Source organism: Protopterus annectens, chromosome 7.part1, assembly GCF_019279795.1.
Source record: "Protopterus annectens isolate FY-2018-M chromosome 7.part1, PAN1.0, whole genome shotgun sequence".
Taxonomy (NCBI): Eukaryota; Metazoa; Chordata; order Ceratodontiformes; family Protopteridae; genus Protopterus; species Protopterus annectens.
Window position 1 is genome coordinate 221,796,996 of NC_056740.1, and position 16,478 is coordinate 221,813,473.

Genomic DNA, 16,478 nt, shown 5'->3' on the forward strand with positions numbered 1-16,478 from the left:
ACTACATGGGGGAGTGGGATGCAACAAGTATGTCACAATTTGAAATGTCTCTGGCTGACTGTGATGGCCCTGACACATTTGTCATAACTCTCAACCTCAGAACAAGAAATATGGACAGAGCCATACATAGAAGTGCGACAAAGGCCCAAAAATAAGGACAATTTTTAAATATTGCTCTTATAATCTTAGAAAGATAATAGAATAGTAGGTCTTGCATTAGTATGAATTTTCTGAAAGGTACGAAATCTGAAACTCAAATGTTTGTCATTATTTTCTAACTTCAGTCTTTATTGATTTGCCACTAATTTGCCAAAAAAAACAGAATTTTATGAAAAAATGGACCAAAAATGTGATGCAAAAATATAAAATAGCCACACAATACAGCTGGGAAACTGTCAAAGAAGGGACACTTTTTTAATATTAATACTGCTAACTTGAGCAGCTGACAAAATAAAAGATTCTACATGCATTTCTGAAATAAAAGTAACCTATAACTCTGATTATTACAGTTATTTCTTAATTGTAAGCCCTCCACATTTTCTTCCAAAATTGCCATTTTGGGGTGGGATTATTAGGGGAAGAGCAACATTTTGAGCCAAAATCATGGACAGTTGAGAAGTTTGGATATGCCTAATTCTATAAAGCAATTTATTTGCACGTACCTCTCAACCTGTTAATGCAGGAAATCTGGACAAGGCCAAATATACTGGCGGAACATATAAACAGTACTATAAATTGTTGTATAAACTGAGGCAACTGATAGAATAACAGGTCTTGCTTTAGCATGCATTTTTCTGAAATTATGAAGTCTGAAACTCAGTGTCTGTCATTATTTAGTGACTTAATTCCTAAATTATTTGCCAGAAAACCACACATTTTATGAGGAACAAACCAAAAATAAGAAGCAAAAATCTACTCATTCTGTGAAAATCTGGACAGTTGAGAGGTATAGTTCAGCCGGGGCTGTCTGAGTTTGCCGCCCTTCCCCCTCACAAAATCATGGTTGAATGGAGCCTCCCCCCTGCAGCCATTCCAATGAACCATTACTTGGCTATTTCACCCCATTTACCATAAACACTAATGTGCATACTGCTTTACTTCTACGATGATCTGGACTTCATTTGAAAGTTTTATTTTGCATTTTACTGCACAAACACTAAGACATCTGCTAAATAAAGCAATGCAATCTCACAATGAAAACAGACTTAGCATTAAAACTTCTCTGCCCTTGAAACTCACATTCATTGAAACAGCATTGAAACCCACATTCAAAGAAAATACATTTTGCCAGTGGCAGATAAAGATTAACTTTGGGCTGTTTTCAAATCATGGGCCCCTTGGACACAAAACATACATGTGGTCTTTGATACACCTTCCTGATTGTATTGAACTATATTCCTTGTACAATATAGTACAGTTTTAGAGGGTGTTTGAAATTTGTTTTGAACATTTTTCCAGTAAACAATGAAACAAAATGTATGCACCAATAATGAAAAAATTGCAAATTTAGAACATTTTTCCAGTAAACAATTAAACAAAATGGATGCACCGATAATGACAAAACTGCCCAATTCAGAACATTTCTATCATAAAAGTCTACTCAAACTTCTACAGTCCACCAGTATCAGTAAATATGCACAATCTCTGAAGAAGTAAACGTCATCTAAATAATTCCACATAAAAGAAATCTGTAACTAATGAAGAGGTTGCTGCTAGCAAACAACTTTATATTTCATTGTTTCATCTACAAATAAAGTGCCTGTTGCCCTTGAGGATTACATTGCCTATGTTACATTAAAAAATGATAAGCTAGCAATATGGAATGAATGGCAAACTGATAACAAGTTCATAGTTACTAGGTATCTTCACCAAAAAGGACTGCAGCATCCACCCCTTTACAACACATCACAGTATCAGCAATACATCTACATACTGTAGGAGTAGAACCCAGAGCCTTCTACATCAAAAGCAAGTACACTACCTGTTGTGCTATTAACAATGCAAGATGGCTTAGCATAAGCAGCACTAAACTTCTCTTCCCCTGCAGCTCTCAGCTCCTTGTAAAATCTACTTGACGCTCAGCTGTATCTTTGAACTTTGCAGTACAAGAAATCTGGAAAAAAAACAAAATTTATTAGGGGGGCAAAAGCCAGGGACACATTTTAAACACTGCTTGTATAATCTTGGAAAGTTGCTAGTATAAAATGCTGTGCTACTACCACATATCTCACTGCCAAGTCTGGAACCCAGGACCTTATACAAACTAGTCAGAGCAATATACCACTATGCCAAATCAGCTGTTTTGTGAAAGAAAGGAAGACTGAAACTTAAATGGCTACCATTTAGTGAATTCAGTTCTCACCATAGCTGTCAACCTCTTAGCACTAAACACCTGGACAAAGCCAATAAAGGGGAAATACAGCCCCCAAACATATTCAGTGAATTTAGTTCTCACAATAGCTCTCAACCTTAGCACAAAAAATCTGGACATAGCCAATAATGGGTGAATACTGTTCCAAAAATAGGGAAAATTTTCAAATATTCATCTTAGAAAATTGCTAGAATAAACTGTTTTGTGTTACTATGTACTTTCTGAAGAATATGAAGTCTGAAATTCAAATGCCTGTCATTTTTATTTATTTAACATTTGTTAACCATAAAGTCTGACTTGGAACAAAAGTCAATTTTCAGCAGAGGCCCAGGGAGAAACACTCCAGACACGTCTTTGCATGATGGGCGGATACGAGAGCACCCAGAGGAACCCACACAAACACAGGGAGGACATGCAGACTCCACACAGAAAGCACCCCAGCCAAGGATCAAGACAGAGAACATCTAGCTGTCAAGCAACAATGCTACCACTGCGCTACGGCATCATCAACTATGCAATGAATTAAAAAATCAGAATCCACAGATTTTATGAGGAAAAGAACAGAACAACTATGAGGCAAAACTCTGCACATTTTTCACAAATGGTGGTGGTTAGGGAATTCAGGCTCTTGCTACCTGCACTCAAGATGCAGGATTCAAGCCTCATGTGTCCTCGAACCACCACCATGTATCCTGAGTTATTCAGACACAGCACTTAATGTTATAGGTACCACAACTGTATCATCCGTATCAATCATCCAAATCAAAATGCAATAGTAGCTACCACACAAAGGAATGGCATAATATTTACAAGAGTGAGATATCTTGTGTAAGCCAGATGGTGTGTGTGCATGTACTTATGTCATGAGAGCTAAGGTAAGAACAGCTCAGAAATAGATGTGTACAATAATTCTGATTTCCAGTCACAATTACTATTACAATTACAGTACCCAGAATTACATGTATCAGTGGTGACTGTAGTAGTAGTATCAGTTTTTAGTTTACACTACTATTTTCTGAAGTTCACCTCTCTGCTGTCGGTGCCTATAACCTGCTGCAAAGCGGTCACCTGCCAGACAGCAAGCAACACACGGGTCAGCAACAGAGCAGTACTAAAGAGCAAAATTGTCACCTTCAAACTGTCTAGAATCAAACCACTAAAGCCATTTGCCTGACTACATCACATGATTTTACAGTCTTACAAGCTCCCTCACCATTCCGTTTCCCATGCCCGTTTCAAGTAATTCAAAACAAGGCTAGTGCATTTGTAAACAATTCCGATACAGCTTTTGAGTTCATAAATGCAAACATGGAAAGAGCTAAAAATGGTGGCAGTACCACACTTTAATCTGCAAACTGCTTTCGTGCTGTCTAGTTGGAACAGTAATCTGACAGGCAAATTACTACCTCCCATACAGAAGATTGCACATCCGTGTTTACTGGAGCTACCTGCGGTTGCCTCATGCCCCTTAAAGCTACAACAGCACTGCATTTACTAGAAGTTGGGAACACCTTGGTCTGCAGGTGCAGAGCCTGCATAAATATCATAGTAAAATAAAAATAGTCGGTTTTTAAACCTTCAGTTACCTTTCTAAAGTACTGCAGCAAAATATGATACCAGTTTATTTTACCCCAGTTAGGCTACTACATACTCCCCCATCTTAAAGATGCACACACAGCCCAGCAACAGCCTCCCAGGTAAGGCACTCTTGTAAACCATATGCGGGGCGGCTCTGTGCTGATCAACGAAAGTAAACAAACTACAACGCAAAAAGGGAAAGTCACTCCAGCCATGGCCAGACGAAGGGCACACAAGTAGACAGTTTAAATCCCGAGACTAGTTCAGTTTGAGAATGTGAAAAATAAAATGGATGTTCAAACTCTTTGAGGTTAATGTAGTTTATTGATGCACTGATAACCAGTAACCACTAGATCGGCTGCAGCACAACCTAATGTCCGTATCATAATAAAGATAGTCAACAGTGATCTGAGGAGAAGCCCAGCTCAATGTAAAATCATCCAGCACTGGAATGGACACATACATACACACACACACACACACACACACACACACACACACACACACACACACACACACACACACACACACCTCCCTTCCGGAAAGCAGTAATCCGCCTCACAGCAGCAATATCCAACACCATTCTCTCAGCAAACCCACACACACTTCCCTTACCTGTAAATAGGTCCGGAAAGCAGTAATCCGTCTCGCAGCAGCAATATCCAACTCCATTCTCTCAGCAAACCCGTGCTTGACGTAACGCTTCCCTGCAGGAGAACTTACCTCACTCCTGATTAGTCCTGTGCTCAAATCCCTGCTTACCTCTCTCCCGATTGGTCCTGTCTGCGGCTCAAGCAGTCCAGAGCTCCTCTCTTCTGTGCGGTCGTCTACTGCACTGCATCTTGGGCATCTGCGGGGCAGAAATACCTCCTCTGCATCTGGACTGCTACTCAGGGAGTCAGAGGTCGCAGAGATTCCTGGGCATCTGCAGGGCAGGGCAGTGCAGTGTGTCCACGCATGCGCGGCAGTTCCTTTACTCCGTAAAAAAAGAAATTTTTTTTTTTAAAGTTTATGTTTAATGTTTTTATTTCTTTTATTTCTAGGTGGGAGGGCTGCAGTCCTGCAGACCGACAGCACGAGCCGCCCCTGAATACATATATATATATATATATATATATATATATATATATATATATATATATACATACATGCATGTCAAGTAGTCAGATTATCAAATGTTCAACCAATTGAAAGTCACAAGACTGTACAAAAACAAAAAGAAAACAGTAAATAATTTTTCTTGCAGGGGACATCCTCCCCCACCCTGCACCTGACATACTCCAACTCCAAGACTGTATTACAATGGGGAAAGGGCAAATTCCTAGTCCCAGCTATACCACAACTTGGCAACTGACAGTTAAAAAAATTTGAAATGAACCCCTGTGTGTGTGTGTGTGTGTGTGTGTGTGTGTGTGTGTGTGTGTGTGTGTGTGTGTGTGTGTGTGTGTGTGTATTTTATATATATATAGACTTAGGAATGTCTAAATAATTAAATGTCAGTCTTTTAACACTGACACAAAATAATAGGAAAAAAAATGTTGATATCACCTGTGCATGTTTTGGGACGTAACTTCAGAGCATGGAACTACAAACAATGTTTTTTTGCACTATTCCTTCTAATTGTATATTTCAATTCCAGGTTGCACAATACCAGTGAAAGGACAAATTCCCCAGCTTCAGTATTACAACGATCTCACTCAACTGACAATCAGTTATAGTGCCAACCAAATTTTGTAGACAAAATAGTTATCGACTATACTGATAGTTAATGTAAACAATACTTCTGAGATGTGGTTGTAGCTGTAAAAGCAAATGCTCACAAGGATGAATTGTCTTACTGGCTTGCTTTTTAGTCTTTTGGTTGCTTTGTGTGCAAGATCGTGGTTCAGAGGGGTCTGGGAATTTGCCCTCACCTTGCTATTGTGCCATCTCAGAGTTGGTATATATAATTTGCAGGGGTTGCAGGGGGGGTTGCCCCAACCACAAAAAAACATTGTTTTGTTTTTTTTGTGTTTCAGTATTTTTAGATTAAGTCTAAAAACATCTCATATATGTGTATGTATATATATATATATATATATATATATATATATATATATATATATATATATACTATTTTTCATCTCTTCACTATACTATTAGATGCTACATTACAAAACCAATAATTCACTATACTCATCCCATCACCCCATCTGTTTATGAGTACTTTGCCAGCTGTAATATAAATAATACATATTGCAATTTAATCAGTGCTTTTAATACATGCAATTATAAATCAGTTTATTGACTGTTGGCCTAGTGCCTGAAAGACGAATCATCTGCCCAAGTATCAGTCCTCCTTTGAGGTTAACAAATTAATAAGCATATAGAATGAGATTGCCATAAACAAAACTAAAGGTTTTGGCATTCACAGGCACTGCTCCTGAAACACAGATGTATAGATATTAATAATGTTTCAGAAGTACTTTTCCCACCTGATCAAACCATCATTTCCCAACGGGAGTTCAATGCCATGGACCTACTCTGATCTTCATTTTTGTCCTGCTATGATGTTGGCAGAGCTGCTCTATTCATATTAAGCGTTTTTATTCAACAGCTGTGGCTACGGCCACCACCTCAACTTATAGCTCAGGAATTACAACACTGATCTAGTAAACATGGAGTCATGAGTTTAAATCTCAGTAAAACCTCCATGTGTGCTTCACCTCAACTGGGGAACAAGTCATGCTGAAAATAAAATAATCAAGTAAAATAGAAGAAAGAACAATTAGATTGATTGTACATTTAACTATTTCATTTCTTTTTTACCTTATAATGGTGTTTATTTTATTGATTGTTGTGCCTGACTATAGCCTGACATGCCAGAGAGAATTACATATATATATATATACGTACCTTTTAAAGTTGATGCCTCCAGCAGCATTGCAGAGAAAAAAACATATTTTGTTGTTTCATTCATTCATTCATTCATTCATTCATTCATTCATTCATTCATTCAGCTTATCTTCTGCTAGAATTATATTATTCACCTCTCTTAAACGTCTGTTTGCTCTGCTAACCTTTTTTAGTATTTCACATCCCAGTGTGTATACAAGAGTATATACAGACATATATATCTGTATCTATATGTGTGTGTGTGTGTGTGTGTGTGTGTGTGTGTGTGTGTGTGTGTGTGTGTGTGTGTGTGTGTGTATGTGTGTGTATGATTCTTTTTCTTTTAATCACTGATAAACTTTGATAGACAGAAAACATCAATAAAGTTATAAATAGAGTTAAGTTATAAAATTCATTAGCGATTACTTTCATCTATAGTATAGAACATCTAAAAAAGTGATTGCAAATGTCAACAAATATTTTACATTTGCAATCGCTAAAAGTGCTTAAAACTTTCTTTTATGTGAGGGAGATCACTCACCTTCCCCACACACACCCTAGAAATTAAATAAAATAATTCCACAGTCACACAACTGCAGAGAAAGGAAGAAAACTACCTGCTGAAGTTTGGCTGCAATATAATTGAACCACCACTTTCGCCACTGATGTAGTTTACCAAAAAAAGTCGCACATGATCACTGCATTCAATGACCAAACTTATAGCAGCGACACATATATGTATATATGATAAAGTTATTCTCCAATAGAGAGTTTTGATTCAGTCTGATCTTGAGAGCAAAGAGGCCAATATGAATGAGTACTCACTATTGATAGTTCCACACTTACCAGAGCTGTAAAGAAAATCTGTAAATCATGCCAGTATGCCTATATTTAAATATTTAAATCAACAAACCAGAAGAAGCTGTGCTTTTCTTGAACTTCTGAACTCTGAAGTAGAATGTCTGACATGCTTTTGCTTATTTCAGTGTAAAATGAAAAGAAATGAGTGCAGCAGTGTGTGGAAAGGTCCATATGCATGTAAAGTCCTGAATGCTGTCAGATATTTTCATCAAGAGGCTTTGGGTGCGAGCCTGTGTGGATCTTTGAGATTTCCCACAGGATCCTGCACTGGGATGAGGTCAATGCCAGTGACCAACAGTTTACCCAAACTGTTTTTAAGGTTTTTAATTCACTTTGAGGGTACCATTAATGAACAATGGTAGGCTGATAGTTGTAGGGAGACAACACAATGATGTTTTCGAGGGGCAGTATTCACCCCAGTCCTGATGGCCTCAAATATCCCCCTACCCCAATGGAAAGTCTGTGTGTGTGTGTGTGTGTGTGTGTGTGTGTGTGTGTGTGTGTGTGTGTGTGTGTGTGTGTGTGTGTGTGTGTATATCTATCTATCTATACATATATATATTAATATACATATATATATATATATATATATATATATATATATATATATATATATATATATATATACAGGATCATAAGATCATAGAAAGTTACTAGGCTATTGGCCCTGAGGTCCTTATAAGCCTAGCCAAGAGTTTAGCCCATGCATAGACAAATCAGCACCCGATGCCCCTGTCCAGCAGGGAGACAGTTGGAATCCCAGGGATGTATTTTCTCTTTCCAATCCAGTTATCCAGTTTGCGCTTAAAAAGGGGTAAAGAAGTAATCTGCTTGATGTGGAGAGGGAGTCTATTCCAGAGATGGGAGAGTCTCTGGGACACAAATCTTTCCCGCCATCAAGTCCTATTGATGTCACAGACTAGGTTGAGGCCGCATGTGAAGGTTACTCGAGTGGAGCTTGACTTGCGGATATGCAGCAGTCCCATCAAGGCAGGGTCCGAGATCGCCTTGTATGCCAGAAATATATATATCGCAACCAAAGGGTAAAAATGTGACACAGGCAAACCATTCAGTAAAAACTGCAAGGAAAAACTTAGCCAAGGTAGAGTTTTTACTGAGTAATGCATTAAACCTACTGTAATAAAGGCCTGTGGGATATATATACAAATGACCCTTTGAGGACACACAGTCTTTCAACTACATAACTTTTTACTTGTTAAGTATTTATAGGTACATTCAGGTCAATAAAGCCAAACCCCACTAGCTGGTAACATGCATGTTTCAGCCTTTTTAGTGACCTCAGCAGCACAGAATAAGTAAATCATTTGGCTATACATTTGGCTATGCTTTTTTACTTTTTACATCTTAATGGATACAGTCAGGCCAATAAATCCAGACCCCACTAGATGTGGACATACACATTTTGGCCTTTTTAGTAACCACAGCAGCACAGTGTAAGTGGATTGTTTGGCTGTACTTTAGAAACACAGAGATTAAAGCTTGATGTCCATAGTATGAATGAGCAATAGACATTTGTATAATCGGCACCATACCTCTCATCCTTAAAGCTTTAAAAATCATAGCACTGGCCTTTATAAATCATAGCATAGGGTCAGAAAGAAGAACACTTTTTTATTTTTTCACAATAGAAGATCTTTATATAAGAGACCTTAAATAGTTAGTGATAGTAAGTGTCCGTGTATGCTTAGTTTATGTATTTAATAAAGTATGTACTTATAAACAAGTTTGACTTTATGACGAACATCATAATCTAGAAAGAGCAAGGCTAAATCTAAGGGCTGAAATTATAGTGCTATGCCTAAATTATAGCAGCAGAGAGGCATGGTATATATATATATATATATATATATATATATATATATATATATATATATATATATAGGTTTATAGGTTCATAGGTTGATACTAGGCTATCTGCCCTAGGGCATTTACAAGCCTAGCCAGAGTGTGCTTGGCTTTCACCACCCTTCTTAGATTAGTTGACTGTGCCTCTGTATAGCAGGTCACAGAAGATAGCCAATTTAAGGTTAGTTTACCGTGCCTCTGTCTAGCAGTGACACAGAAGAGATCCCAGGGGTAAATTTACGATCTCCCATCCAAACGTCAAGATTTTTCTTGAAGAGGGTCATTGAGGGGCTCTGTCTGACATGGATTGGGATTTTGTTCCAGAGTGAGGGGAGCCTCTGGGATATGAATCTGTCCCTCCAGCATGTTCTATTTATTTCTGTGCTGAGGTTTAAGTCACTGGAGCGTGTAGTTCTGGTGGATTTGGATTTCTTGAGGTGGAGCATGTCCATTAATTCTGGGTTGGACATGGCTTTATACGTCAGGCACAGATCACCTCTGAGTAGGCGGTAAGCAACTGAGTAGAGCTGGAGTTTCTTTAGCCTAACAGAGTAGGGCATCTGTTTGAGTCCCTTGAGCCTCTTGGTGAGGTACTTTTGGGGCCTTTCTAGTTGTAGCAGGTGTCGGGTAAGGTACATCCCAAATGGGGCATTGTATTCAATTATGGGCCTGATAAGTGATGAGTAGAGGGGCACAATGACCTTTCTTGATCTAGATGTGAACCCCTTCGTGATAAGGTGGGCTATATAGAATGTCTTTCTAACCACTTTGACAATGTGATTGTCAAAGGAGAGATTGCAATCTACTTGGGTCCCCAAATCCCTAATTACTTCTTCCGTACTTAATGGATTACCACCTATGTGGTAATTTGTGGGCACTTTGTTTTTCCCAAAGAGGATGACTATGCACTTTTTGGCATTTAGCGTTAGGCCATGGTACTGGCACCAGTTATCCGTCTCTGTGAGACCTTTTTGGAGGATGCTTGTGTCAGCAAGCGAGTCGATTATGGCCCCCAGTTTGCAGTCATCTGCAAACTTTGTCAGCCATAGTCCTCCTGTGTTAGCCTGTACCTCAGAGAAATATATACCGAACAAGAGAGGTCCCAGGACTGAGCCTTGTGGGACGTCACTTGTAACTGGTTTAGAGTCTGACATGGCACCTGCAATTTTGACCATGTGGGTTCTATCCCTAAGCCAGTTTGCAACCCATCTTGTGACATAGGGGTTGACATTTAAGCTGGTGAGCTTATTTATGATGCCCGAGTGGGGTATTGTGTCGAAGGTTTTTGCAAGGTCAAGGTAGGCTGTGTGGACTACCTTCCCTTCGTCTATGGCCTTGGTGACTATTTCAAAGAAATTGACCAGGTTCAAGAGGCAAGATCTGCCCTTAACAAAGCCAAATTGGGCAGGATCCAGTGTTTGGAGGTTCCCAATGTCTTTGTTTATGAGTTCCATGATGATATGCTCCATAGCTTTGCATTCCAGGCTAGTTAGGCTTATAGCGCAATAGTTTCTGGGGTCTGTTGTGGCACCACCTTTACGGAGTGGGACCACTGTTTCTGTACGCCATTCTTTGGGTACATATCCTGTTGTAAGGCTGAGACTGAACAGTGATTTTAAGTGAGGGTTCAGTTCTTCTTGGAGCTCATGTAAAACGCAGCCTGGGACACAGTCCGGTCCCATTGATGCTGTGTTTTTTGCTTTGGAGAGGGCAGCTCTCACCTGTGCATCTGTGATGTCAGGGAGGCTACACTGTGTTGGGATAGTCATTTGCTCATTTGGGGGGGGGGGGAGTTTGCACTGAACCTGTCTGCCAGGATGTTGGCAATGTCTGTGGGTTCAGTGTATTTTTTGTCATTTTGCACTAACTCAGAGCATATCTGGGAGTTTCCACCCAGGTTTCTGACATAACTAAAGAAAGCCTTGTGATTATCTTTAGCATCTTGTGCAATTTTTCTTTCGAAGCTAGCCTTAGATGAATTTATGAGGGATCGTAGTTTCTTGCTAGTACTGATCAGAGTTGCCTTCCCTTTCAGGGATTTTGCTCTATCATGTAGTAGTTTCCTCCTTCTGTTGTACAGCTTATTTATGGCTGGGGTCCACCAGACAGGTCTCCTGCCTTTGGAGGAGTGTGTCTTGGTTTTATTTGGGATAGCATGATCCATGCATTCCTGTAGATATCCATAGAATGCGTTTGTAAAGGATTCTGCAGTTTGGGCTGTATTTTCCACTGGCCCTGGGGCTTTGAAGGATTCCACCTTGGTTTTGAGAAGTAGGAAGTTTGCTTTTGAGAAGTTTTTGACCGTGGTTTCCTTTGCTGGGGGTGGGGACGGAATATGGATGTCCATAGTGATTAATTTATGGTCAGATCTTACCAATGAGGGGTATACCTCTGGTATGGAGCATAGACTCCCCATGTTGGTGATGATCAGGTCCAATATGTTTTCCCCTCTTATGGGAGTGGTGACCAGTTGTTCCATAGCATTTGAGTTTATAAATTCTAGGAACCGTTGGGCTAAGGTGTTGGGGCTTGAGTAGTGTTCCCAGTCTATGTTTGGGTAGTTAAAGTCATCCAATATAATGGTGTTTGGAGAGACCTTCATATTCTCCAGTGTCTTCAGGAAAGCCGAGTGGGGTTCCTGAGTTTGGGAGGGTGGTCTGCAGCAGGCTACAAACTGGAAGGCAGTTTTGCCCACTGTTAGTTGCACATGGATGGTCTCAGATGCTTCGTGCAGTGCCACTAGCCTGGAGGTATGGGTATCTTTGATGAATATGGATACTCCCCCTCCTCTTGTGGTTTGGTCTGAGTTTTGGGGCCGAAAAGCATGGTATGAGGTATAGCCTGGTAGTGCTGGGGTGCTCTCGAGAGCCTTGAACCAGGTTTCTGTTACTGCACAGATATCGATATTCTCCATACTGAGGAGAGCCTCGAGTGCGTGCATCTTGAGGTTTAGACTTCTGGCGTTGAGCAGCATTATGCTTAGTTTCTTTTTCCTTGTGTTGTCTAAGGAGGTGGGTTTGTCTTTTGAGCCTTGCCTAAAAAAGGCACTATGGGGGTGGCAAGAGCCTTGGCCAGTATTTGAAAACCCAGGGGTGACAGGTGCAAGCTGTCCCTAGCGAAGCAACGTGACTTGTCAAACATGTCATCCCAGGCTGTCAGACACTGGATCCCCTTTGAGTGACACTAATACTTTAGCCAATTGTTGAAATTGATCATTTTGTCTTTATACTGTGGTATCATTCTTAGTGAGGGTAAGATGCTACTCAAAGTCAGGGTCATACCGGCCTGGGCCACATGATCAGAGAGCTCCTCTGTGTCTCTTTTCATGTAATCCAGGGAGGTACATCTCAGGTCATTAACATCAGCATGGACAATGACGGAATCATATTTGTACTTGCTTTGGAGTGACCTGAGTGCTTGTGTTATGTGGCAGATCCTGGCACCTGACAGGTAGCTTACAGTGACCTTCTCTTTGTTCAGCCTGGTGAGAGGGATGTCAGTGTGTCTGACAACAGAGTCACCTATTACAAGTGTATTAGGTGTGTTGTTTAGCCTTAAGGGCTGTGACTGTGTGGCACACTGACTTTGTGAACTATGTGATACGTGGGTATTGTTGTGGGGTAGCAGTTGCTTGGATGTCTGCTTTGGAGGTCACTGTTGCTTGGGCAGATTTTTATTTAGAGCCTCCGAGTATGTTTTTGTGTGTTTATGTGTTTGGTTTGCTGTTGCGATAGGTCTATGTGAGACTGGATTTGTGGTGTGTGTAATTACCTTCTCCTCCAGACTGACCATGCCAGTACTATGTTGAGAGAGCTCAGCCTCCAGTTTGGCTATATAGTTGCATCTCTCACATATATTTGAGCTTGTTGGGAAGAGGAGAGGGTGGTCTGTGTACATAAGGCAGTTGTAACATTGCCTCAAGATTCCCATATTCACCAGCTGGACTGGAGAGTAAACCTGAAACTGACTTTTGGACATGCCAGAATAGTATAAGGAATTACTTTTTGACTTGATCAAAAAGGACCAATAGGGAGCCAAGTACTTAAAGGGAGTATAAGAGGGTGTAGTGCTTTAGTTTATTAGTGCTTACTTATACGACACTTATCCTAGCTACTGCTGGGTTGTAGAGGGAAAATAGAGTGCTTGCTTTGAGATTTGGAACAGTTCTAAGGGAAAGATTAAGTGGCGCTGCCCTATGCTGCACTATGTGCAAAAACGCGCAAAAGAGGGTTTAAAGAGAGGGGGATCAAGAAGTTTGGAAATGACCCAAAATGGCCAATAAAACTACAGTTTCTAGGCAGTAACCACTCCCACAGGGGCAGGCAGGCTGTTCAGTGTTTACCACTGCCACTGATGAACACAGAGACTTCCCTTTAGCCCAAGCAAGCAATGGCCTCCAAGAAACTTACAAACAGTTCAGAACAGAAAATCTGTAACTGAACTTTTTTTAAATTTCAGAAAGTGGGAAAAAAGCAAGAATTTTTTTTTTTTTTTTAAAGATAGCAGAGATACACAAGTAGCAACAAGTTAGAACAGTGCAATAAATGACCCCACACTTGAGTGCTAGGCCAGAGACAGGTAAAATGCAAATTTTTAAGAAAAAAACGATTTTAAAATAAGTGCAACACAGGGAATGCAGTAAACAGGCTCTAGATGTGTTCTAAATACAGTTCCTAATACAGATATCAAGTTTAGCAAGCTGGAAAACACCAAAAAGTAGGCGGCAATGCAGAAATCTTAACCAATAATCTGGAGAAAAATACATGAAATCTTAAAAGTGGCTCCTTTCTTCTCTCAGCGTTTTCTCCTCTTGGTGGGTGCTTCACCAACAGCCAACAAGTCTGAAAAGACGCCAAAACCATGAGGCAATCAGGTTTTAAGAGAGGGGGATCAAGGAGTTTGAAATTGACCCAAAATGGCCAATAAAACTACAGTTTCTAGGCAGTAACCACTCCCACAGGGGCAGACAGGCTGTTCAGTGTTTACCACTGCCACTGATGAACACAGAGACTTCCCTTTAGCCCAGGCAAGCAATGACCTCCAAGAAACTTAGAAACAGTTCAGAACAGCAAATCTGTAACTGAACTTTTTTTTAAATTTCAGAAAGTGGGAAAAAAGTAAGATTTTTTTGTTTTGTTTAAAGATAGCAGAGATACACAAGTAGAAACAAGTTAGAACAGTGCAATAAATGACCCCACACTTGAGTGCTTGGCCGGAGACAGGTAAAATGCAAGTTTTAAGAAAAAAACGATTTTAAAAAAACTACAACACAGGAAATGCAGTAAACAGGCTCTAGATGTGTTCTAAATACAGTTCCTAATACAGATATCAAGTTTAGCAAGCTGGAAAATGCCAAAAAGTAGGCGGCAATGCAGAAATTTAACAAATAATCTGTAAACCAAAAATGAATTATTTACTGTCGAACTTTGGCTTTCCGTCCTATACCTCCAAAAAAACCCCACCTGGCCAGCTGGTCTCTTATTCTCATTTGCAGGTCATCATGCATATGAAGGCACTTATTATTTTTTATTTGATTTGTATATGTTTTCCAGGGTAGAGCCCTGATCTCCATGGGCCTTTTTCAGGCTTAGCCCAGGAGCAGTGTCTGGTTAAGCATCTTGCTCAGAGTCACACAGTTAGGTAATGGAGAATGAAGGAATCTAACCTTGCATCTGTGGCCACAAGAAACAGTTTGTTAACAACTCCTTAATACTCTAAGCCAACTGCCACTTATTACCTGAGTGGAGAATTTGAATCACAGAAGTGATGTGATCCCTCAGCTCCTACCAGATGTCCACCTTCTTTCATGTACCACCTGCTGCAGCCTCATCTAACTTCTGCAGGTACAGCTCCCGCAGCAGGTGGAGCAGTATCTTGGTCTTTTTCTCAGACTAGTTGGGACACAACCCTGGGCTTTAACAGATTCCATGACCTTAAATTCCAAGTTCAGAATGAGATGCAGATGTACAAAGCTAAGACTGCTAGGGTGTGAACCACTCCCACCAGGGTATGATATAACTCAACCTAGCCCTTAACACCCTGCACAGCCACAGGCTGGGAGCGGAAATTCATAGGAATACATAGACTACATAGACTAAGTGCATGTACACTAGCATTGACATAAACAGAAGCTCACAAGACAGGTATTAAGGAACATGAGTGAAGAGCAGCTCATTCACAGTGGTGCAAAGGCAGTTCTTACACCAGGGGCAGCTTGTGCTATTGGACTGCAGGACAGCAACCCCCCCCCCCCCAAGCTGTAAAAAAGTAAAATAAAACAAAAAAATACAAGTCCTGGAGCATCACGCATGTGCGGCATTTGGACTGCTGGTGAACCAGTCTGGAGCATGCACACAGAATCCAAACTGTCTCCACCAGCATTCCGGAGTATAAAGACAACATTCAACTCCAAAAGTTCCCAGCAGTCTATGCAGTTACAACTGTATAGACTGGAAGGGGGTCGGACGGCAATGTCTGCAAGCAGGACTAGGTGCTCTCACAGGAAGGAAGGGATTTACTTGGAGCAGAGAGGACTTTGCTTTACAGCAGCTCTGTGTGTGAAATGACATGGTGGTGGATAGAGAACAAGGCTTGCACCCAGCACCTTGGGGCCAAGTGGCAAGAGCCTGAATTCTCTACCCACCACCATTTATAAAAATGTGCAGATTTTTGCCTCATATTTGTTCTGTTCCTCATAAAATCTGTGGTTTCTGTATTTTTGCTTCTTAACACAGTCAATAGTGCAGTGGTAGCATTGCTGCCTGACAGCTATAGGTTGTCTGGTTTGATTCTTGGCTGGGGTGGAGTCTGCATATCCTACCTGTGTTTGTGTGGGTTTGCTCTGCTGTCCTCCCATCTTACAAAGACATGTGTCTGGAGTGTTTCAGCTGAAAAATGGTTTGTGTTCCAAGTCAGACTTTCCTGGTTA